This window comes from Podarcis vaucheri (assembly GCF_965113315.1).
Source record: "Podarcis vaucheri genome assembly, chromosome: 17".
In the NCBI taxonomy this organism is placed as follows: Eukaryota; Metazoa; Chordata; class Lepidosauria; order Squamata; family Lacertidae; genus Podarcis; species Podarcis vaucheri.
In genome coordinates, this window is record NC_138755.1 from 26,316,078 (window position 1) to 26,342,683 (window position 26,606).

Here is a 26,606-nt window from a genome sequence, read left to right on the forward strand (position 1 = left end):
ACATATGCAGAAAGAAGACAAATACTTCTTGATCACATCTGTAAGCAGGTATAAATTTAGAGTGATGCCATTACTCTTATGTTTACTAAAAAAAAAAAAAACGGAAAAAATATCATGGTGGCAATCTCTGTCCATTAAATGTTTTTATTCCCTCCATGGGGAGCTAGGCAGGAGAGGATCGGTGATTTAAATTTGGAATTCATTAGGTTGCCCAAAGCTTGAATTCCCAAATTATCCTTCACCTACAGATAGCTTTCTAATGGATATATTTGGCATGCAATCCTGTGCAGCAACAGTAAATGGACTTATTGATTTACTTGAGTACACACACATTCATGAAGGAAGGGGTTTAATGTATTGCTTTGAAATGGCAGACAGGAATTTGCAGGAGAACGGTGTAAAAAATGGATGACAGGTAGGCAAAGATAAAAACAGTGAAACTAATTGACATGCTGAGAGTCTGCTCAGTCCTGTGATGAATCTGGATTGAATACCTCAGCTTCTAGCCATGTGCGTGGCTGTCTTTTTAAATTGGCAAGGCTGCTTCCTGGTCAGGCATGCCTGTCTAGCTTACATCTATTAAAGTTAGCAACTTTAATATTCTATGCCCAGCTCCACTCCCTGTTCCATCTCTTAATGTTCAGCATTGCAGTGGTTGGAGGAACACTCCATATTAATGCATATTTGAACATGATGCTAAGCAACAATTGACCACTGCATATGGGCTTTTGCATTTTCCCACCCATCTTCTCTGGCATGGCTCAAAAGTGGAGATTGGGAGCCTTTGCTTCCATTTTTCAGTAACTGTAGTTTAACATTACACGTGAAACCTAAATGGTGATGTCTAAACTTAATGTTTATTGAGAAAAGCCAACCCCATAGACCAGAGCTTGTAGCTGACTGGTTTCAGGAAACCATAGTTAAGGCTAACCACAGTTTGCCTGGGTTCAGATGTAACACTAAACCTTGGGTAATTAGAAAGAGACACAAAGCTGCCAATTTCTCCTCCTATCTACATCAGAAGAGGAAATGGGTTGATGAGCTGACTTATTTGTGTAATGATGACCCCTTGTTTATTTTTAACCTCCAAATTATGTCGGTGTATGAGATTTCTATGCCTATGCATGCATACCCATTACAGTTAATAATTACTAAAAGTTTTTTAAAATTATTTTGTAATGTATTTAATGTGAATTGTGTTCTGCTTTATGTAGTGTTTTGTAAGCCACTATGGCATCAACTTTTTGATAACAGGTTTCTAAAATGGTGAAGGAATGACTAATGAATACAACAGGTAATCGCTGCCCCAGCATAACAGTCTGCAGAATTTATCACAAGTGTCATCTTTGCCATAGTGAGAGTGCCCTGGTACCATTGTTAGCGGCTGGCAAGGCAATCTGTGTTGCTGACAGTGTTAAAGTCAAGGGGGCCCTTTGTAATATAACAATACTGATATCTGTGGTGCTAAATTTAGGATTCTGCTAGGATCCTGAGCCAGAGCTGCCTTGTAGGTTGTACAAGTGCAAGTGCTTTCTCCCTACTGTCCACTTGCTTTGTCCAGCTGTTCAGCAAGGAGAGAGCAACACTGTTTGCTCACCCTCACCACAAATAAATAGAAGCGGCTAGCTCAATCAGCAAGCAGTACCTCACTGTCCCAGCTGTTCTCTGCCTCCCTTAGCAACTTCTGCTGATGAGGAGTGCACAGATTGACTCAGTGCCAAGGTGTCACTCGAGACACTAGAAAATGAATGCTTGGAAGGGATCTTTGCTTCTTTCTATTAGTTTGGGCTGCCAGGAAAGGGAAAGGAGGCCAGACTGTTTTCTGGAAGAATGGGGGCTTGATCTGGCACATCTACTTATCAAGCGTGTAACCTGCAAATCCAAGGCTGTATTACTATTATTTCTGCACCATCATGAATTTCCTCTATTTCTGATATCCATATGTGATTTTGTTTATGTCTGAAAGAAATATTTGATTTCTGAAAAGGTGCTCCTACTCTAAACAGGTAGACCACACTTTTCTGAAAGTTATTTTAAGTACTGATAAATCCAGTCTTCATCTGTAGAACTTCTCTTATGGGGTTCTATAAGATCTGCAGTGAGGACAAAGTCAAGAATAGAATTTGTTGATCCTTGGCTGCCATCAAATGTGTCGTGGTGGATCATAGTATTTGGTCCAAACTTTTTGGACCAAAAAGATTTTTTTGTGATCTTCAGGGATTGGGTGAAATACATACTTTCAACTGGCAAAAAACAAAACAAAAAATTGCTACCAGTTCAAATTGCAGAAAAACTGCAACAAGTCAAAGCAGCCCAGGGACGTTTCTAATTCAGAATGGCCTGCTGAAGCCCTCTCTGTTAAGTATAGTAATTTAATTAACTGAAATTGTAAATGCTTGTATGTGTTGCTGTGTGTTTAAATTTGATGGGTTGGTAGCAGAATTCTAGAGAGTTATCATGTGATTGGCTAATATTGGTCATATGGGAGGTATATAGTGAAGGAGAGACCCCATATTATGTGAAGCAAGAGTACTGTGTTTTCAAATCCACTGTGAACACTGCTCAGTTGAATAGAGTGTTGCTGTGTTTCTTCTCAGCTTGAATGAAAGACAGCAATGCCGCAGGAGACGGTAAAAGTGGAAATCTCTCATAGGAGCTTCAGGGCATGGTCCAGTTGAGATACAGAAGGCTGAAAGTGCTGAGCTCTGGAAAGAGAGGAAAATGCAGTTGTTTTGAATTTAGAAGAAGAGACTATAAGCCCATGCTTGGAGAAGCACGTGACTGTAAATATTACTTTTTAAATTCATCTATTACTATAAGTTTCTGCAAGCAAGTAAAGTAAAGTTCTGCAAGTCTGGACATTGGTTTAATTTCCAAAGAAGGATGTCAGTTTAAGCTTCCTAGCTGCAATTTCACTACTCTTTCTTCAACACTCTCCACACCATGACATAGTGCGGCTCCTATTATACTGTTCTCAAATATGCCTATAAACAGTTTTCATTGGGAAATGAATGGACCTATGAAATATTTTTTCTCAGAGTTCCAAGGGCAATCGAGGCTGTCAATCTTGTTGCTACAGAGTGGTGTGAGTGAGGAGGAGTTAACAAGCTAACTCTGATATTTGAGAAGTCAAAACATGTTTCGCCAGTATTGCTTGGGTCCTTGGTGTGAAAAGGAACAGTGAGTGAATATAAAAGAACATTTCGTCAAACTTCATTCGGTTCCCTTGTTTTCACATGTACTCCAGGCAATGAAACACAGGTTCTTCCCCCTTCTCTCCTGCTGTTTCCTTATTCGCTTTCAATGCCTGCAGACTGATTTTGAGTCCGATGGTATAATAACTTCAGTAATAACTCAGTCACATGTTGGTACTTTCCTGTAGCAAGAGAGCAAGCCTAACATCTCAACTTAGAAAAGGAGTATAAGGGAAATGAAAGCATGTAGTCACATTTCTGGCATTTGGGTTAATACTGATGAACCCAACTCCCTGCTTCCATTCACCTTGCTCATCATCTACTTCTTGGTTTGTTTTACATTTGGACACCTCTTAGTATCATACCCAAATTTAGTGTAATGGTTCCCTTATCCTAGGGTTGCCATGTTTCAAAAAGTACGAACCAGGGCATAACAAACAGGATTGACTTGCCCACGATCCAGGACAAAGCGCCGCCTTTTAGAAATTTCTCCCGGGCGCTTCAAATCCCTGTAATGTCGGGGAAAATCCAAACCTATGGCAGTCCTACTGTATCCAGGCTATGTTAGGACACAGTTGGATGCCAGTTTGAATCAAGATGGCTGCCTGAACACTATTTTGGGGGGTTTCATAGAATTCCCACACAATCCAGGTATGAGGCTGCTAGTAGAGTATGATTTCTTTATTTCGTACAATTTATATTCTGCTTGACTGACACAAAACAAGTAATAAGAGTGGTCAAAATAATCTGCAAAATGGTTTAGCCTAATGTTGCTGAGTTGAATACAACATCGTATTAGGTAAGAAAGAGCAAGGGATGTAGGCTTGCTGGTAATTCCACCTGGCTGCAGCAGGAGAAGAGGTAAGAACCCAAGGCTCATGCCATTGGCTTACCTGGGAAACCAAAGAGCTCCATTTGCTCTTCCGTAACAGTTATGTAGCAGCAGCCCTCCTATCTGGCTGCTGCAGAGGGAGAAATGAGAAGAGGCCATTCCTAGAAATGGATGGACCAGTCTTTTTACTGTCCATGCCAGTTTCATGTCTTCTTATGCATAAGTTCCTTTCAGCATTGATCTGCAATTTTCCATTTTAAAAGATCATTCAAATTCATATTTAAATTTATACAGGGCCATCTTTACCTGGGGGTGCAAGGGGTGTGGGGCACCCGGCCGCCGAATTCTGGGGGGCACCAGGCACCTACCCCTCAAGCCAACCAAGCTCTTAACTACCTACCTGTTGTGAAATAATAAATAATTTTGATCAAGCTAGAAAAACAAAATACATATATACCTAGGTATTACTGAAATGTATACCTACTGTTTCACTAAAGGACTTTTGACTTTGTTCATTTACCAAAGATGTGCCGCGTCAGCAGCGGCACTTGTCATTCACAATGGCGGCACTTGACTCAATGACGGCGCTTGTCATTTTCAATGGCGCTGTGCACACAAAATTAACTCTTACATCAAAATATGTTACATATTACATTGAGCTGTGCTACTCTGCGGCAGCGGGGTCTGCGGTACCTTTTACATGACTGATATTTCTCCTAAGTAGGTGGCTAAACAATATAAGTTTAAGTGTGCTGGTGTTGTATTTGTTGTTTAGTCGTTTAGTCGTGTCCGACTCTTCGTGACCCCATGGACCAGAGCACGCCAGGCACTTCTGGTGTTGTATACTTAAGTGTATTGTAAATAAAGGAGCAAATAAAAAAGTTCTTTTTCCTCCCTTCTTTTGTAAACAAGAGATAATGTGTAAGCAGGATGTCTGACATAAGCATAATAACAGTTAATTTGGGGGCTAAACTAAATTTGGGGGCGTTGGGCGGATCTTTGCACCCCGGCAGCGCATATGCTAAAGACTGCAAAATCAAGTTGACCAGGAAAACTCCCAGAGCTCAGGAGCTGTGGGTGGTCTTCTTATTTCCCTGAAAACTCTAGATTTTGATCACAATAATTTTCCCAGGGTACTCAAATCATATTCATAGTTGCAATGAACAATCAGTGGTGATTCAGCATATTTGGTATAGCATTGTTGGTGGGGGGAAATCTTGGGGAGGATCACAAGTGCTGTAAACATTATTGAAGGTCAATTCCATTGAAATCATTCATGTCATGTTGTTTGGATCAGACTTTAAACTGAACAATTATGAGAACTTAGGATTTCTTAGCCTATACTAGCTTAAGGATAAGAATATTAGACTGTTTAGAAGAATCACTTGCTCAGCATTTTAGAGGAAACAGAAAAGGTAAGTTGGTAGGTTATGACTGGTGAAACTGTCTTTCAATATACGTATTCGAAAGGCGGCTCATATGCCTAAGAATTAAATGATATTTCTGTCATTTTATTTTTGACACTTCTGCATGAGAGCTGGTGTAAAGATTTGTTTGATGAAGAGGAAGGATGTAAAATGCTAAAAGGAGTCAAGTCAGAAATCACACCCATCAATTGATGAAGTTTTTATCTTAGAAATTGCATTTGTGGAAATGTATTGCTACTGATAATAGAAATTCATACTGACACCTAGTTTGAGACAGATGGAATAATGATATGCTTATTAGCATTTCTAGCAAGGCAAGCAGTGATATATAAATATGGATGTTTGAGATGTTGCTTAAATTACACGCTTGTAGATGGAGTTGTGTCAAAAAAATCAGAATTGTAATATGCTGTAATAAATTATGAAAACTTGGCATAAGTAGTGACTGCAGAACGAGGGGGAAAGAGAGAACAAGGGGAAAGTTGAGATGCCTAGAATATTGGGGGGCCATATGTGTGAGATGAGGTGGTGATGAGTGAAGACATATTGGGGTCAACAACATACGCAGAGATAAATCATTTGTGTTCCTGGAACTGCAACACTTCAGACTACAGCTGGGAGAGTATGCGTTTGAATTAGCATTGAAAAGGAGTCCAAAAAAGTTATAGAACACCTCTTCACATACTGTCATTGGTTACATGTTGAGACTTCAAAAAGAGAAAGAAAGAAAAGTATAAAATTCATTCCAGATTACAAAAGACTTTGATTCTTCCTTAGCAAAGGAAAACTTTCCATGCCCTCAGTTTAGAAACTTCAACTAGCACTTTCTGTAGTCCCTAGTTAAAAAGGAATTTTATTCTCAACCACAACTGGTACAGGACTGGGAGGTTTTTCCCAGTGGGAAGCAAAGTTTTTTTTAGGTCTTTCTTCTCTTTCACAACTTGACGGGAATGGCATCAGTTAAAGGTAAAGGTAGCCCTGCCCGTACGGGTCAGTCGTGTCCGACTCTAGGGTTGTGCGCTCATCTCACTCTAGAGGCCGGGGGCCAGCGCTGTCTGCAGACACTTCTGGGTCATGTGGCCAGCGTGACAAGCTGCATCTGGCAAGCCAGCGCAGCACACGGAACACCGTTTACCTTCCCGCTAGTAAGCGGTCCCTATTTATCTACTTGCACCGGGGGTGCTTTCAAACTGCTAGGTGGGCAGGCGCTGAGACCGAACAACGGGAGCGCACCCCGCCGCGGGGATTTGAACCGCCGACCTGATGATCGGCAAGTCCTAGGCGCTGAGGTTTTACATCAGTTAGGGTGGCTCAAAATGGGGGTGCCCTTCAGGGGTCCTTGCGAGGTGAATAGCCCCAGGACCTAGCTGGGGTGGGCCGGGCTGATCACTAGCCATTTTGAACCTTCCAGTGGTCTCATTCACTTGGCCTTATGGGACTTCAGCACTAGGTGACTCCCAAGAGGATATCTGGCAAGTGTGCCATGATTATGGTTGGGCTTCAGATCGGAAGCAGATCTAGCCCCCTCTCCACAGTGCCATTGCCAGTCCCACCTTAGCCTGCATGTTGAGAAAGTTGTGGACAGTTTTCACCCGCACTTGTCTCTGAGTCACTTACTGGGTTGCGTCAACACTTGGGGTACAAATGGGGGCTTGTCTAAATGACTGTCATTGCAATCAGCTGACCAGTGCTTATAACAAGCTTTGCTGTTAAGGAACAATCAGGAGCACACTTTAAGGCTTCAAATTGTTCCTTTACAGCCACTTCTTTCCCTGTCACGTGGCCCAGATTAAGACCCCATGCAGGGCCTGATTTGGCCCACAGGTCTTCTCCCACTTCTGATTTAAAACTCTAAAATCAATTGGCATGATTCATCTACAAATCACATATTCCATCCCAACATAATTGGTACTCAAGACAGACCTGATTCTTCCTACACAATACATCTGAGAGTTTTCTCTACAAGTGTAAGTTCTAGAAATATGACTTTTGTGGGTGACTTCTTCCATGTACTAATCTTTCAGAGAAAAACATTAATTTATTAATTTCTGAAACGTGTATACTGCCCTTCAGATGAAGATTTCAGGGCGGTTCACAGCATAAAGTTCAAGATCTTTGATATCATTGTACTCATCTCTAGGAATGAGGACAGAAGTCAACTTTAAAATTGCAGAGTAGTCATCTTGACTGGCATTCACAAGAGAATTGCATGCTGAACTCCTGCTTCATACATAAACACGCTGGGTTCAGATGGATAATCTTGCCCAGGAGAAACAGTCAGACTTCAGGTCAAGCTTCTGAGCTTCTCATATTTCGACATTCAGAAAAAGAAATACATTTTGTAAAAAAAATAAAAAATATATATTTTTTTAAAATTTTACATTTGAAATTAAGCACCTTTTATTCTACCATACATTCATTAACTTCCCTCCCTCCCTCCCCTTCCAAGGTTGATTTAACTTATCCACCATTCCTGCATATTTTAATATATCCAAGCAATTTAATTTCCCTATCTTACATCAGTTCAAACTATGTTATGCTCTTGAATTATTTTAATACTGCCAGCATTTTTAACTGTACAGAATTATTTTCAATATACTCAACAAAAATTTCCACTCATCCTTAATTACCTGTTCTTCTCTTATTCTACTTGCTAATTCTGCACATTCTATCATCTTAAATTGCCAATCTCCCTTACTCGGAACCTCTCTTACTTTCCATTGTTGGGGTAGCAGAGACTGAGCCGCTGTTGTTGCATACAGAAATGTTTTTCTCTGACTCCTGGGAAACTCTGAACAATTCCTAGTATAAATGTCTCTCTTTTTTGGGGGGGGGGGGAGTTGTTTGGAACATTTTTTAAAAATCACATTATATATCATTTCCCAAAATACTTTAACTTTTTTGCATACCCACCACATATGGAAAATGGTTCCTTCTACTTCTTTACATTTCCAACATGTCTTGATTCCACCTTATACATCTTAGCCAATCTGCTTGGAGTTAAATACCATCTATGGATCATTTTTTGGTAAATCAATGTTGTTGTTGTTGATCTAAAGGAGCATTTGAGTCTATAAGCAAGGGAACATTATGAGCTATAACATATTGACAAAGGGTTGTGGTCATTGATTAATTCTCTATAGTTTGTAGATGTTAGAACTGCAACCTCTGGAAAACCATCTTAAGTATTCCAGCCACCAGGGGAATTAAACAGATGTCATGTCCTTAAAAAGAAGAAGAAGCTTTTAATAAAATGGTTGATTGTAACCCTAAGAAAGAGAATCTCCCCCCACCCCCGGCATAAAACATTTCATTCAGCTTTAGAAAGACCATTTTATCCTATTCCCAAACAAACTGGAGTCATATGTGGTTATTGCTTTAGGAAATGTTTGGCAGAGCAAATGCTTGAACATTAATTATGTTGAGAATGAAGGTATTGCTTTTGCTATGACCTACAGTGAAGACATTAACTAACAGTATGCACAAAAGATGTAATTCCTTGAGTTCTACCTTTAAGAATTGTCTCCCTTCTTCTTCTTTTTATATAAAAAAATAAGCTTCAGAAGATTTGGGAAGTATCCTTCTCTGGAAATACTTCAGAAATGAATGATTAAGGACTATCCTACCCTTTCTCTCCCATTTCTTTTTTTCAAGTCTCCCATATCTCTTTCATTCTTTTCCTTCCTATGGGCCAATTTCTGTAAATTGGTCAATTGTTGCCGGCAGTGGGAGTGGTAGATTTCTTTGAAGCCCACACTAAAAGCTTCCTCCTATTACAGGATGTCACCATGCTGAAGTAATACTCTACGGGCACGTTGAAAAGCTCTCCTTATTGACGGAAATTACTGTCAAAGTGAATATAGGGTGATGAGACAAAATGGGAGTGGATGGTGGCCACTGCAGCACAAAGAAGCACGGCAGTCCCAATTTTGAACTAGCTCCTTTGTGGAGAAAGCTTTTCTGTCCCCGTTCCAGATCCCTTGGTATGGGTAAATAGGAAAGGGCCTGGTAAATCAATAGCTTCCTCTTTCCTTGAGAAAGTTTTTTTGTTGAGTTTTTCTCAATAAGGAACCACCATTGCAACATTTTATTCAATAGCAGAGGAACAGGTAGTTGTTAAAAGCTTTCAGCAGGCCTGGCGTAAGTGACTGGTTGTGCCGCCGCTACCGCCACCTCCCATCTTAATCATTGCCACCAGCACCACTCCTGCCCCAGTGCCATCTTTGTCTTCTCCGTGCCCCCCTTCATCCTTGTCTTCTTTTTACTGGTATAGAAAAAATAGGGGTGGTTGGCTTTTGCTACTCAACTCCCCAAGGGACTGAGTCCCCTAAGTCCATGATTGGTCAGAGATGAATGAATGGGGGCAGGATGCAGAGAAAGCAAGGCAGATCTTTATTTTTCTGTTGCAATAGAGCTCCCTCCCTTCCTTGCAAGGAGGCAAGAGAGCCAGAACCAAGAAGAAACATCTCTTTTAAGGGTTTGCATTTTGGCATGAAGAAGAAGGGCATCTCCTCTACAAAAAGTCAGAAATTACATCACACGCAAGGTGGGGTTACTGTGGCTCAGGCAAGCCAAGGTGTTTTATTCCTGAGGATTTAGCAAGTTTTACATAGTTCCAAACACAGTTTATACAAAACATTAGCATTTGATAAGACAATCAGGATGCCCATCAGACATCCCTCAGTGCAGAGTATCTGGGCAAACAATGACAATTCATACAAAGGAGGTTCATAGATATAGGAAAGAAATCCCTTCAGGAACTTCCCCTGAATGCTACCTGCCTACCTGTTCTCAGGCGGGGGGGGGGGGGTTAAGGAGACAGAGGAAATATTTGGAATTTTTAGGCGAGCCAAGATGGCTTTTAGATTGCTCTCCTGTACTATTTTAGACATGTAGTTTATATATTTACGTATGTGTGTTTACCTTGTGCAAGTATCAACATTTATTCTATATTTAAGACCTTAGAATTCCTATAACATTAAAAAGGTAAAGGTAAAGGGACCCCTGACAGTTAAGTCCAGTCGCGAACGACTCTGGGGTTGCGGTGCTCATCTTGCTTTACTGGCCGAGGGAGCCAACGTTTGTCCACAGACAGTTTTACTGGGTCATGTGGCCATGACTAAGCCACTTCTGGCGAAACCAGAGCAATGCACGGAAACGCTGTTTACCTTCCCGCCGGAGCAGTACCTATTTATCTACTTGCACTTTGACGTGCTTTCGAACTGCTAGGTTGGCAGGAGCTGGGACCAAGCAATGGGGACTCACCCCGTCACGGGGATTCAAACTGCCGACCTTCCAATCAGCAAGCCCAAGGCTCAGTGGTTTAGACCACAGCACCACCTGCGTCCCTCCTATAACATTACAAAGCCCTTTATATCTTTGCTGCCACATTAGTGGCAGTAGTAGGGGCTTCTGCTGCCTCCCCCCTGCCTTGCCTTGCTCTGTTATAGCCACTATGGCCTTATGGGTGAGTTGGCCAGGAGACTGCCTGGCCTGTTGCAATATAATGTGGCGGCTAGAAAGTTTTGAATGTTTCTGTCACCTTAAATATATATATATCTATCTATATCAGAATCTATATTTTCTATATTAGAAAAAGACACTTTGATGGGTATGTATTTCTGTATATCTTTGAAGTATCAACAAATTTAAAAAATGCCACAAAACCGCCACACCAATTATACATTCAAAACAGCCTTTCTGACTGGTATAGCAGCTCAGGCACTCTGCTGGCTGCCATCCTCTGAAGCACCTTGTTGACCCTTTCTCAGAGTGAGGCAAGGCAAGAAGGGAATGGTGAAGAGTTTTGCCCCACCAGGTGGCTGGTCATCCACACAGCTAAGATAATAATAAAATTGTGGGGCACTTGGAGACACCAAGTTGTAATGAAGTGAGCAGGAGGCGTTTGGGGGCACAGTTTTGCAGCTTCCATGCTTCACCACAGTTGCATCACAGTGTCTCAATTTTGGGCTAACCTTGGCTGTTAATACATGATGAATGCAGGGGTAGCTTAACATGGTGTGAACTACAATTCGTATCAGCCCCAACCAGTATGGACAATGTTCAAGTATGATGGGATTTGTAATCCACACTATCTGGAGAGTACCACACTGGCTACTCCTAGCTTCAGGTCTGTGACATCTAGCTGATTATTTTATTACCTGCAGAATCCTTTCCAAGAAATTGTGTTAGTCTTATTAACGCTAATTTCCCTTCCTTGTGTTGGAAGTAAAGCAATAACCTTTGTATTCCCTTACCTGGACCATTGGGGAGTGGGTAATAGACAAAAAGGCAACCTATTGTTCCCTTTGCTGGTTCTTTCTTAAACTGCTGTTTGTTGACATGTAGATTATTTCTCAGGCTTTATTTTCTTCCTCCTCCAGGGAGTTAATGTTAGTGTTTACCTCATATCCTTGACCATATCCTAAGCTTGTACTCAGAATGGCTTTGTTTCTAAGGAGTTATAAATCCTAAGTTTCTTTTTTACCTCAATCAGAAGTTATACTAGACTATCTGGCTCTGCATTCTACTGCTATATATACCAATCTCCAACACTTTAAAGATTTCTCTGAATCTTTCACCTAATGTCCAAATTCACCTCATAATTTCTTGAGGTGAAATTTGGTAGAAAATCTAGTCAAAGGAAGTTCTAGTGCTGCCACAAAGTTTATAGCATCATCACAAGAAACTTGTGACTTTTCTTACCAGATGCTAGTTGGAGGCACTAAGCAAAGCTCTTTGTCGAGTTTGAGAGACCTCCGGCGAAAAGTGGATAGAAAATAAATAAAAATGATTTCATAGTCCCAAACTTGTGATTCATTAGCAGCATTGGAGGACTTAGAACATATCGAAGGCTTTCAAGGCTGCAGTCCTTTGATAGAAATAGATTGCAAACCCACTTTGGTTTTAATGGAGCAGGAATTTCTAACAATAATGTGTTTCTTGGAACTCATCTAGGTTTAGTTTTTAAGTGTGTGTGTGTGTGTGTGTGCATGTGTGTGTGTGTGGTACAAACCACTGAAAAAACTACATAACCTCCCCGTATTTCGCATAGCTCAATGACAGAGCTTATTCCCTGCATAATATAGATGGTGCAGGATTAATCCCCACCATCCCACCATCTGCAGTTCAAAAGAACTCAGCAGTTAGGAAATATGTGATACCTTGAAGATGCACTCCCGATCAGAATAGACAGCACTGGACTACATGGGCCAACAGTCTGACCTCAATATGAGGTACATGCATCTGCTCATCTGGCTTATAATGGTTATGTGAATGAGACCTATGACATATTTTTGAGGTTGCGTCTCCATTCCACTGTGTTTCAAATTCTAATGTGAACACACTTCACCTATAACTTGCCTTCATTTCTTTAAACATTATGGTATCTTTGAGAGTCAAGAATACTAATGGGTTTTCCTTGTCAACTTAGTTTATGACCTGGACCCAATCTGTCATCTGAACCTATGACTTAAAAGAAGTTCCCTCACGCAAGATGGCAGGCCTATTGTTTCAGACTAGTGAGATGTCAGAACAGCAAGTGAAAGTATTAATATTTATATCACTGCTTTTCAGATCATAGCCTTAGTTCCCAGAACACAACGAGCAACGTCTTTACTAATTGGCTTTCAGGCAACTGGGTCTGAAGAGTTTTGTGCTTTAGGGAGAGCAGCGGGCCTGTCTAACCTATTTAATTAGATGCCAACATTGTAATATCTGAATTTCTGAGAACCTCAGATCCTGGCTTCTATGGGAATTGCACTTCATATAGCGTCAGAATGCATTTGACACATTACAGATGCATGAGAAGAAACTTTGAAGATGTGCTTAACAAACAAGTAAATGGGTAACAGGTGCTTAACTGGGTTACATCAGCGACCTACTGTAGCCCAGTTTTCTGACGCTGGCAACAGAACAGATCATGGCAGAGAGTACTTATAGGGTTCCATTGTCTACTAGCTTTAGTAGACAGCATCAGTACTATGTGCAGTCTTTGTTCACTTATCACAGATTCCTCAAATCCAGTAAGGTGAACAAGTTTCTTTAAAAGGCATTTGCTTCGCTATTGCCAACACTTCCTCGCAATATGAAGCTGCCATGGCTTTTGTGGGGGCACATCTTATTTCTTGTTAGATGATAGTGAGGGCAGTTCTACAAAATACCTTTTTGATGAGGTATGCACACAAAATTTAACCTGGATACTTCCTGGAATGGCATAGACAAACCACATCTAGGCTAAGCCCATGCATTTCAGCTTTGCATTCTGTATCCTCAGTTTAACAATTCTTACAAATAAAAATTAATTGGTGAATCTTGAGTTTCCTTCTCAGGCAAACCTAGGTTGGAGTTTTGAGGAATGCGCTATGAGTTTGGAGAAGCTCAGAGAAATTTCGGAAGTGGGTTCTGAACATCCTTAAGAGAGAACTGTACAGGTTTTAATCAAGCTGTGCTATGGTTGCTGTTAGGAATGAATTATTCAGTCAGTTTCTGCTCTGTGTCAGACTTGCATGTTCATAAGTCTGTTTCATCCTTTTTCTGAATTACACTGTAGTAAAAAAGAAGAAGAAATATTGGCGCCAGAATAAAGATATTAAAGTATTAAATACTGTTTTGACCTTTTTTCACAAAGTAAGAATTCATACCGTTTATTTATTACCAAGCACATATTTCTAAACACATTTTGTCATTAAATAAAGACTTTGGTATTTGTCTGATCTGAGAAAAGCATCACAAAATCAAAGATGTGCAATATCTAGAGGGGACAGCAACCTTTTTCAGCCGTGGGCCGGTCCACCATCCTTCAGACCATGTGGTGGGCTGGATTATATTTTGGAAGAAGAAGAAAAATGAACGAATTCCTATGCCTCACAAATAACCCAGAGATGCATTTTAAATAAAAGGACACATTGTACTCATGTAAAAACACACTGATTCCAGGACCATCTGCGGGTCGGATTGAGAAGGCGACTGGGTCGCATCCGGTCCCCGGGCCTTAGGTTGCCTACCCCCGATTCAGAGGATAGTTACTTGTTGTGTGTGCTGACTACACAAGGTGTGTATATATAGCTTTGGGTAGCATCCTATTATTATTATTATTATTATTATTATTATTATTATTATTATTATTATTTTAGCTACCTTGTGTGTTTCCAATTTCCTGCAGGGGGTTGGACCAGATGACCCTTTGAGTCCCTTCCAACTCTACCGTTCTATGATTCTATGATTCCAGCAGTAACACAGTTGGCAAAGTGACCATCAGCTATTAATTGAAGGGGAAAAGGGCACATGCACAGTCCCATCTCAAAGACGACCAGTGTTAAGTGCGCTCTTCTGATTGCCATGCTTATTATTCATCCTGTAAATTAATTGGCTTATGCAAGAGTGAGAATCTCATCATATTTGCATATACTGAAGAGAGAGAGATGCTTAATGAGGAAGTGTGCTGTCAGATACAAAAGCCTTAGGTTGCTGAAATAGGGAAGCTGATGGCCAGCTAATATAGTTCAGCACAGTTTCTTGATTTCAGGTTCCCCCTCCCACCTGACACGTTAGAAAAAGAAAGATTCTTAAAGAGTAACTGTTGATTAGAGTTGGTGCATTCAGGTGGATGGTTCTAATTATTGATCTGGGGAGAGGGGTAACATGTGAAATTCAGCTTCTGAATATGCTAGGGAGAGACGAGAGGGAGAATCAACTGGTAACAAGAAATATACAGAACTGACAGTGGACACAAAAGCATCTGGTGTGACTCAGGGATGCAGATAGTCATTGCAGTGAGTTGACTCCTAACCTTTGCATATACTGCAAAGAGCAAGTGTGGTGTAGTGGTTAAGAGTGGTAGTCTCGTAATCTGGTGAACCGGGTTTGCTTCTGAGCTCTTCCACATGCAGCTGCTGGGTGACCTTGGGCTAGTCACACTTTTTTGAAGTCTCTCAGCCCCACTCACTTCACAGAGTGTTTCTTGTGGGGGAAGAAGGGAAAGGAGAGTGTTAGCCGCTTTGAGACTCCTTCGGGTAGTGATAAAGCGGGATATCAAATCCAAACTCTTCTTCTTCTTCTTTTGTCAGGAGTGCTTTGGTGTTTTAAGATTTCTTGCTAAATTTTGCTGTCTGGTAAGATTGGCTAAGGCTATGGGAAGGGAAGTGTTGGTTGCAGGTTTAGATGTTGCTGTCAGCACACGAGGAAGACTCAGCAACTGCTTCCTGTGCCCTACTTTCCGCCCTTTCGTACCTGAGCCCTCTTTGCTTTTCATTTCTGCTGCAGCAGAGTTGGAGTTTTGTCCTCCTTTTAAAATGGCTCTCTTTTTGAGAACCAGACTAAAATCTTACCCTAACTTAATTTTGTGTTGAAACATACACATTTCAAATCTGAACATCTCACTGTGATTACTTCCCCCCCGCCCCCACCTTGCCCCCTTATGGCTTATCGACTGCATTGGAAGACAGTGCAGCAATGACTATGGTTGCCATATTTTGAAGAGCAAAAAAAGAGGATGCTATGACGACTCTCGTTTTAAATACCCCTACTACATGTAGGCTGTAGAAGTTGTGACATATTGCTGAGTGGGGCAGGAGAAGTGAAGAGGAAAGCAAGTCTTCAACCACCAGTTATGTCTATATGTATCATCCAGAAAGTATAGCCAGAGTTTTCAAAAGCAGTTTTCAATCAATGTGCCATTCAGAGCAAATAAAGACAATTTGTCCCAAATTTTAACACCTGAAAAGAGGATGTGTCTGGGGGAAAGAAGACACATGGAAATCCCAGCAATTACCATCTGTAGGGGTAATTTATCTGGAAGACAATTGTATTTTGAGGAGATAACTTGGTCATCTCTTCCTGCCTCTGTTTACTTTCCCTCTATCTCTTGTTCTACTCTTTGATGGCTGAGAGCAGCCTTTGATGCATAATCTGGTGGAAGGAAGAAGTGGTAATGCAGGGTACCTTTTGACCTTCTTTGATGTTAAACATTACTTGGAGGAATGTGCAGTATTGGAAGAGGCGGGGATGGAGGAAGGGGGTGCGGTGGGGGTAATCTGACCCGGGTGTCACCAATGAGTGGGGTGACAAAATGACAGGACGGCACTCACCATGGGGCCTGCAGTGCACCCGAGCCACGCATCTCTCCTGGGAGTGACATGGTGGCTTGGGCACCTGTAGGCTCCACGCTGCCCCAAACAGCCCACCCGCTGCCCCCCCTCAGCTGTAGGGTGCCTGAGTGGGGTGAGGCAGGCAGACTCCTTGGAGGCCCCGCAGAGCATCCTGCCCCGGCTGGCCCCGCCCCTGGGTGGCTGGCCCCGCCCCTGGGCACAGGGCATGCGTGCTATCCCAGGCACCCAATTGGCTTGCTCCGCCACTGGGAAGAGGGAGCTAGCTAATGAATAATCTGCACATAGGCAGTTGGGCAAGCCATACAGGCTACAGTAGCTATCAATAATCTATAAATCAGATGGTTTTGAGGCACAGCTTAGAAGCTCATGTATGAACTCATGGCTAGAAGCTTGTCCAACTTGAGACTACCTGGGGTTCACTTTGCCACTTCTTGAGGGCTTCCCTGTGGCAGATCGAAGTGCTTGCTTGGTAATGTATATAATGCTTGCTGTTTAGAATAAAATATTTAATCTTCTCACTCACTTATGTTTGTATTGCTTCTGAATATCGTATAAAGAACCACCTTGCATTTGGCAAGACACATTCTTTCACTTTTAGCAACTGAGTAGGACAAAAGTCATCAACACTGACAATGTTGTCATGATCTCTTCCTCATACTGGTTAGTAGCAACCAGCCTTCTCAAATGTGGTGCAAATGAACAGTTGTTGTTTTAACTCAGCTGATCATGAACCTGGAAGGTATACCAAAAGCTGGATTATTATTTGTATGGTTTGATTAACACAGAAGTTATAAAGAAAATGGTCTCTCTCCATGAATTCTTAAGATTTCTTCTTTGTTTTCTAACAGGAGATCCTTCTGGAAACACTACAAAATACAGAACTTTGTCCTCGTCTGTCTCTCGATGTACGTCCAAGCTTGAATGAAGAACACGAAAAGTACTTTGCTTTACGGTAAGCTCACAAAGACTTCAGACTGTGTCTTGCTCAAAAACTTTGGATCAATGTTAAAAGCATAGCAAATGTGTAAAAAGGCATTAGTAACTGCTCTGGCATCAGTCTTGCTCGTGATGTAGCAGCCAAGTGCAAAGCAACCTGAAATCCTTTCAACAATTTTACCTGAAGTCATTTACTTGGGCAAACAATAATTTGCATGCTTGTGAAATGATGTAAACAAAAGAGAACAAAGTTGTCTTGGATGCAAATCCATAGACATTCTTGCAGTTCTTTTATGTTTGTTCGTTAGACTATCTTTTTGGAGCACATGGTGACTTTTGTTTTCAGAACTTTTAGTTGCGTGTTCAGACCTCCCTAAATAAACACACATTTGACTCAAATTTTAGTTTTGGGTTTTGGCATAATTTAGGCCACAACTTTATTTTTTATAGAAAGTTAGTGGTTGCATAGGCTCTGGTTCAATTAGCTCCCTGCACCCTTGCAGGTAGAGCTGACCCAGAGCTCTATCATAGGTCAGCCAAGGGTGAACACCTGAGGTAGGCAGAAAGCCCAGGAACGGACTATGCCCACTCCCCAGATGCTCCCCTGGACTCAGGCACGGGCACAACCCCCTCTCGGGGGTTGACCAAACCAAGTTGAGTCCCTGGATTCCTTTAACGGAATACCCTTCACATAGGGATGGCGAGAGCGTTATCCCATCCCTGTCACCTGAACCAGTGCCTATCCGCAACCTTACAAGTTGTGACGATTTGCTACGCAGGAGGTGAAACCCAAATGGCAACAGCCAATCAGCCAAGTGGGGGAAATTCCTGCCGTGCCCCTGTCCCAATGACAGATGACACACGACGGCATAACAAGGTCAATTGCAAAATTCCCTAAATATAGGGAGAGGTGGGCAGGTGTTCCGAAGCATAAGCTGAAAGAGGAAGCTCTGCGTCACGTGCATATATATAGGTCCCTCGATCTGTTTAGACTGTACCCCATTGGCCAGATTATACCCAGCAATGAGGGACCTACCAATCGGGTGTTGTGGCTGTCCAATATATCCACCCACAACACAGGAGGTCAGTCTCCAGGTCTCACCGCAACACTTGCCCTCTTTGAGGTAGGACACGCTTTGCTTCATGTAAACATGCATGATAAACATCTGGTCTTACAAGGAATTTAGGGATGAGAATAAAACCCCATTATTTTAAAAACTGTTTTCACCCAAGGCTTTCATTTTTCAGTGGCAGCTTAAGGATAAATTCTGAAGCTGAACTTTATTTATTTATTTAAAAATAAGTGGATCCTTTTATTAACTATTCCTTGTTAACTCCATAAAGGATTAAATTCTTTCTGGAAAGGATGACAAATGAACCAAGCTATCCAAATCATGCTCATATTAATTAAGGACCTTTTTCTTTTTTAATTAAATGAGCTAGCTACAAATCCAGCAATTATTTTTGAATATCTCAACAGCAGAAAAGATTTTTGTGTGTGTGTTCCACTCTCAACAAGGTGTGTATATATATATATATATATATATATATATATGCTTTCGTAGATTTTCACGGGTACAGGAATGCAGGTTTTGGTGTCTTCGGGTGTCTTCCCGTGTAAGAGCCCCTATACACGAAGCCAAGCCAGAGCACAACTAAATGCAGCACAGCCATCTTCTCAGAAAAACTCTTCACAAGCTCAAGAGGTCAAGACACAAAAGCTTTAGCAACTAATCTACACTTAATGACCCACCCAGTGGTATTCAGAATATCACTCATGAAATCACTCAAGATATCCCTCAAGTAATTAAGGAACAAAAGAAGAAAAGGCACACTAATCTAGGAACTTCCTCTCTGCCCAGAACGTTGGAGGCTATACACCACACCCCTCAACAGTATTTATAGGAACTCAAACACCAGATTCTGCTCTGTTCCAGTAACAAGAAGCCGAAAGCACCAGCCTGAAGATGACGAGTGAGACCTCGTCGAAACGTCGCACAGACACCCCAACTCTTACACGGGAAGACACCCGAAGACACCAAAACCTGCATATATATATATATATATATACACACACACACACACACACACACACACGCACACGCACTGTGCTTCCTGGCGATTGGTCACTGCTAAGGTGGCATTTAAAGTATTTTGACTTCAGATGTAAGCAATAATCTTATGCAGTGCTCCCCCCCCCCCGATGTGTTGGGGGGGGGACTGGCTTGGCAACACTATTTCTCTTGCTTTTTGCAACTGCATGGTATTCAGTGTAGCACTAAGATGAACATTTCAAAAGCATAAGGATCTTTCCACACCCCTTGCCTTGCACAGCCTCAAAATCTGTTGTGGTCCCCCCTCCCCCCAACCCTCAAGAGCAGATTTGGGGATGGTGCAGGGATGATGGGTAGGGAAAGAGAGAGGAGGAAATCTGCTTGTGCTAGTGTTAATTCTTGTCCTAGCATAATAAGTTCATTTAATGCTGCCCGCCCCCTCAGGTGTTCTAGAAGATTATTTGGTTTCTGGGAAGTTAATCCTGTTGTGTTGCCCATCACGGCAGGTCAGTTGTTGCCGTTCCAAGGAGAGCTCGTAGTGACTGACTTGTTCCAACCATGTTTGGGAGTGATCTGAAGTCTTTCTGGCCTCTGCCTCTAATTCATCTCTTCTGGGCTGTATTCCCTTTTTGACACAGGCACTTCTCCTGTGTCCTTCCTACCCGGTGTGTTCCCTGTGCTTAGCAAGGTACAATGGGAGACACTTAGTTCCTCAGGACCAGGAGAAGTCACCTGTGACGGTGCTAACTCTGGAGCTTTAGGATCAAGTTCAATAGGGTACCTGATTTGGGGTCATTGGTTCCCTGATCAGGTTGCAGAACCTGGAACCTGGTCTGGGTTCCTTTGTTGATGACACCGTAGTCTCCAATTCAGTGTCCAGATCACTGCTGTATCCTGAAACCATAGCACGGTTGCTGACAATTGCCCATTGGATTTAATCAGAGAATGATTAAGAACTGCCGAACAACTTTGTGTCCCTGTAACAGAGTCGAAGGGGAGTTGTGTGTATATACACTGGTATTTCTTACTTTATCTTGGGCTGATTGTAAGATGACGTCTCTCCTTCTCCTGGAACAGCAGTGGTACACTTGTGATTGTGAGATACTTGGCATAATTAAAGCTACTGCTGTGAGTGCTAAATGCAAATCCACCCTCCTCCAATTGTTCCAAGAGTATATCAGGACTATCAGGTTGACTCCACTTCTGCCCATGGATCTCTTGTAATTTTAAATGCTGCTAATGAATAGCTCAAGTTCTTTCTGCAGTGCTTTGCCACTTCATGTCTCCAAATGAACTCCAGCTCCTCGTCTCCCTCTGCACACCCACCCATTGAAAGACTCCTTATACATACACACACACACACACACAACCTCCCAGACACATACTAGACAACTTTTCCCTACTTCCAAGGGCATTTTAGGCAGAAAGTGCATAATAAAATTAATTGCGGAAACCTCGAGGGTACCTGTCAAAAGACCTGAAGAGTTCGGCCTATGTAATTGGCATTGTGTATTCAAAGTAAGCCCTTGCAAGCAGCAGGAGCCTTGGCCGTACCACAGCTGCCAGTTAAATAGGGGCAATCTGCTGCTAATGGAATGCCTGTCAACAGTTCTGCACAATTATCTGAGCAATTGGTCACACCGGCAGCGCTCCACTTCCCCCTTCTAGTCTTGCACGTGCATCATTGGGTGCGAATTATGCTGCTGGCGCATCTTGGCTAAGTGCCTGTATGGGGCCAGGATTTCATACAAGCTCCATTGGGAACTGCAACGATACATGGTAAAGAATATGGCATGTGTTTATATACCTTGCACCTTCTCTGTTGAAGCTTGGAAGGCTTCTCTCTCCCCCACCCCTTGCCATTTGCTTACATGGCAAATTCCCCCCTCCCACTCTTACTTCAAAGCGGTTTTGTTTGGTTTTTTTGTCTTTGTATCAGAAAGGCACCTGGCCAATTTGGTTGCCAATAAATAAATATTGCTGCAAAAATTTCTGAGATCATGGTCTTTCCAGCGAGTGGTTCTTGTCCAGCTTTGTTAATTGTCTTAATTTAAATGTTGTGAGGATCCTATGCCCTTTTAAAAAAAAAGTGGGGTTTTTTGGGGGGGTTGTTGTTTTTATTTTGATTATGTATTTTGTCGTTTTCTATTTTGGTTTTATTCTCCAGGTATCGGGTGGTATATAAATTCTAATAATAATAATAATAATAATAATAATAATAATAATAATAATAATTACATGTGGGGGCTGGGGGAGAGAAAAAGAACCACATTCCTGTTTAAAGAGTACGAAGATATTTGCTGAGATATCTGCTCCAAACAAAGTCTGGGCATCTGCATATCTCCTCCATTGCAGGACACGCTGACGGCATTACAAGTTTGGAAGTGAATTATTCCTGTGCCCCGATTCGTGATTATTCTGCACAACTGGACTAATTATCCATATGGCAACTATACATATAAAAAGAAATTCACCATTTCCCTGATTGACTGTAGATCAATTTACAGGCCAATTTTACACCCAGGGAAGTGGGGGGGGGGGACCCAAACTGTTTTAGGATCATTTTCAGAACCTGGTCATTTCATTCAGTTTTCAAACATGGTCTGAAATCTAGTGATAATTCGGGCGGAGGGGCTTTTTCTCTGGTGGTTTCCCAATTTACGGAGATGTCACCCTATGAAGACTCATTTTAACAAGTGGTCATAAACAGTGCTTTCTGGGGGTACTCAAAGGTATGTTTAAAATGTGGCACTTACTGTGACAACTTCATGGTGAGTACCAGCACTTTTTTTAACCCTTTTTTTTTTTAAAAAAAAAGGACTGGTCAAAAGATATGTTTATTCTGATAACCTAGGGAGCTGACAGTACTATTATTTATATCACACTCCCTGGTAACTTATAAATGTCTGGATTTTATTCTGTAACACTGTGTTTGTGTGTGTTGGTCAGCTTTACCTTTTACACAACCCAACTTGAAGTCTTAGGGGGGGGGATACAAATGTAAAATATAATACATATATTGTTTGATCTTGTTTCTTTATTCTGGTGTCCAATAAAATAATAAAGTCCCAGCCAGTATGGCTAATTTTCTGGATGATGGGAATTGAACTGATACATAGAAGAATTATAATGTAAGCATCCAAGATTCTGGTATTTTGAATTAAAATGTTTGGGATAGGATTTTATTATTATTTTGTGGCACATTGGAGCATGAAAATTAATGTATCGATCTTCTCATTTATCTTCAGAATTAGCTCATGAATTAAGTTATACTGTGTGCATGTGGCTTCCCCAGTGCTATGCACCCAATGACTTCCATGGCTAGAAATATACTTGTTGCACCCATAGCTGTCAAGTGTCCCTTATTTGGCGGGACAGTCCCTTATCCCAGTGCCATGTCCCTCTGCTGTCCCTTATTGATGATGTCCCTTAAATTTCCCAGGTTTCAAAGGAAGCATCTCCCTTCCCTCCCTCCCTGCCGGCCAGGGAGGAGGGAGGCTCCAACTGTGTTGCTTGGCTGTGTTGCTCACCCAATAAGAAGTCTAAGAACGACTGGGGGGTAGAGCTTGCATGCCTTGTGCTGATCAAATCGGCTACATTGCCTGGGGACTCGCCTTTGCTCAGCACTTCCCAGCGGAGAGGTGACAGTGGTTTTCCTTGAGGCTAGAGGCTTCGTTTGGCTGCTGGCTGGGCTTTCTGCCTTTGGCTCAGAGGGGCTCAGAAGTTGAACATACCCGTGCTTGGAAAATCCCTTATTTTGGCTTCTGATCCCTTATTTTCGAGGCTGCTGGTCCCTTATTTTCAAATCTGTAAGTTGACAGCTATGGTTGCACCCCTACTGAATCTCTGCTCCCCAATCCACAGACTCACCCTCTTGGTATTCCTCTTTAATATCCTGAAAACAGGAAATCATATCCATGAATTGAATCCGTGGAGTGCACCACTATTAATCTCTAGAAAGTATCCAATTAAAACAACAACAATAACACAAAACCCCATTCAGCAGTATAAAATTCAATTTTGTGCTGTCTCTGCATCCTCTTTGTGGCAGTTATGCCAGCAGGAAATGGAAGTTGTACTGTCAGTTGTAATAAGTAATCTCCATGGGATCTTGCACAATTACCTGTAGACTCATTACAGCTCTCCAGAGTTGCAGCTCATGCACCTCCTGTCCCGTGGAGACTCAGGAAAATAAACCCTAGGCAGAAATTCAATCCTCGAGACTCTTCCTTGCATAGTCATTGGAGCAAAGAGCTTTGTCAGCACTAAAGTTGAGTTCAATAAATGGCTAAATGGTTTTTCAGGATACGTTGCATTCATGGCAAGTTGTGGCCAGGAAGGATTCCCACACACACTCTGGCTGAATTATCTGTGGCTATGCACCGGATTGAGAAGTCTGTTTTTAAGACCACTAAGATAGGTCTGACTTGTTTGAGTACTGTATTTCAAGTTACTAGAACTTGTTTTTATTTTTATTATTTATTTTATAATTTTATCTTGTGATTTTATCTTGTGAACCGCCCTGAGACCTGTGGAAATGGGGCAGTATACTAATACTAATACTATTAACTACTATAGATATAGCTGTGCTCTTTGCTGATGGCATTATCTAACTGGAGAGAAGTTAACTCTCTCTGTTACATCTCCCATTCTTTGGAAAGAGGTCCATCATATAATGGGAGCAGTTTTCCAGGTTTAAGTAACTTTGCTTTGCTTAGTACTTAATGGTTTGGTATATGCCTTTTTGGCCTAAAAGACTCCCAAAAAGAACACTAATACATATTGCAAAATAAATATACAATAAAAGTATGTTACGTTCAGTAGAAGAATCAAAACAGTATAACACAGCATCAAAACTTAGTTAAATATTTAATAACTGGATGTTTTACGGGCTTTCTGGTAGACTCAAAACATGTCCCGATTTAGTACAATGAAGGGGATGAATGTTCCCTTCCATTGGAGGACTTCTTTTGTTGTCCTCACTGTATGTTAGGGAGCTGCACAAGGCTGAGCAGCTCCTTGAACCTCTCATATATGAAATCCAAGCTTTCTGCTGTGAGTTGGGACATTTCTGCCTGCATGTCTCATGCTGAAATTGTGTATTTAGGGATCTTTTCATCAGCTTATCTTTCTGACAGAGTTCTTGTATGCACACAGTTTTTGGAGTCAAGTCAGTGGCAGCTTTCAGTAGGGTTGTACACAGTCACTAACCCATGAACAGCTCTGCTGGACTTCACCTTTGCCCAGGAGGATTAAACAAGGGGGCAAAGTGTGGTTGTCCTTGTTCTATTCTATTCTATTCTTTCTTTCTTTCTTTCTTAAGCAGATTCTATCATTGTCCAAACAATTGTATCAGCTTTCCCATTACTATGTTGTAAGTGTAGATTCCTGGTGATTACTCTTGGAAACCAAAGTCTGCTACAAAACATCTGAAAGTGTTAACAGAGAATTGTGGCCTATTATCTTTCTTTAAAATACAAGGTATTCCTTGGCAAAAAAAAAAGAAAAGAGGATATACACTTTAGCATGGTAATTGGTCTTCCTCTGTGTTTCTGGAGGCCTTGCTTGTAGAGAGCTAATCTGCAATAAGATTCACACACACACACATCAAATTGCTCTCTTAAAATCAGAAATATTTTGAATCTAAGTGGTTCTACAGTTTGTTGGATTCTTCCATGTGTCATTTAAATTGATTGTAAGACACCAGTTAGAGGAAACAGTGCTGTGATTTAGAAATGGGAAACCAAAAATCCAATTCTAGGAATTTACACACAGTTCTTTTATTCCACACTAGTGGAAGTAGTACAGAGTATCTTAATAGTCCCTATATCCACAGAGACTAGGGTTGGGATTTAGGGCACTATGCCAGACATCCTCAGGTTGAGCTGGGTCTTTGAAGCTCTCCTGAAATGATGAAAGACTCACCAGTGTGGTTCCAACCGCTTGCCATAACTTTCCCCCTTTGTGCCTTGTAGGAACTTGTAATATTTACATTTACTTTCTATTCTGTTCTATCTAGCCCAGCTTCCATCAGCCCTGGGCCATTGGAACTATCTGTCTGGAGCTCATAGGAGCTGAAGTCCAAAACAGCTGGAGGCTACCAGGTTGCAGAAACTGATCTGGCCCTTATATACTGATAGAGATCATATACCACCCCTTTGTAAAAAGATTTCCTTCACCACAAGACCAGGGCCAGGATGTTTTGTGATTCTTCCTGCTAATTTTTGCTCTGAAAGAAAAGCACCAAAATAGTCTGTTTTTCTTCCTGTTGGGGAGGGATATTTGGGAGTCTGCCTGCTATGGTTAATTTGGCACAAAAATGCATAGCAAAAGTTTGCTTTTTTAACAGGGAAAGCAATCTTTTTGCTGATAGGGTTTTTCCATAGGCATCACAATTATTTAATAATAATAATAATAATAATAAATTTTATTTATATCCCGCCCTCCCCAGCCGAAGCCGGGCTCAGGGCGGCTAACAACAATAAAAATAGTTCAACATTCTAAAACATTCATTATAACATTAATTAAATCAAATTAAAATCAAATTAATGGCAACCATCAAGCAAATTTTTGTGCAGATTGCCAGAGGAGGGGGTCAGGCTGCGCCCTGACAAAAGGCCTGGTGGAACAGCTCTGTCTTGCAGGCCCTGCGGAAGGAGTAGCTTTCCTTTATTAGTATAAACCGTAACATCTGAAATAGCCGACCCCGGCTTTAATGAAGTACGTGCCGTGCTCTGCTGCAAAAGGATACGCAAAGCCTATTCTTTTTGTTCCCTGAGAGATGAAGCTCTCGTGGCTGGTAATTTATGATACTAGACAAAAAGAGAACATAGCTTGCTGTGCAGAAGCAGAAAAATGCTTAACAAGCAACAAAACAAGTAGCTAAAACAGCAGCAAGACAATGCAACTTGTCTGCTGGTACCTTAAAATGAAACCACAGATTAAGAGCTGTGTGTTGTTCCGTTACTATCTTTTCAGTGTTATTAAGCGCCAGTGTTGAAGCTCCTCACATGAGGTATTGTTATATTTGAAAATACATCTATTCTTATTCATGG

General features: G+C 41.5%; 1 protein-coding gene across 2 annotated transcripts in view; it reads left to right on the plus strand.

The window, feature by feature from the left end:
- LINGO2 (leucine rich repeat and Ig domain containing 2) overlaps positions 1-26,606 on the plus strand; it is a 569,661-nt gene that overhangs the window by 92,904 nt on the left and 450,151 nt on the right. For both annotated transcript variants that reach the window (XR_014214784.1, XM_082204894.1), the window contains exon 2: positions 17,410-17,513. The gene's annotated coding sequence lies outside the window, so the exon portion shown is untranslated. The remainder of the gene's footprint in view (positions 1-17,409; positions 17,514-26,606) is intronic.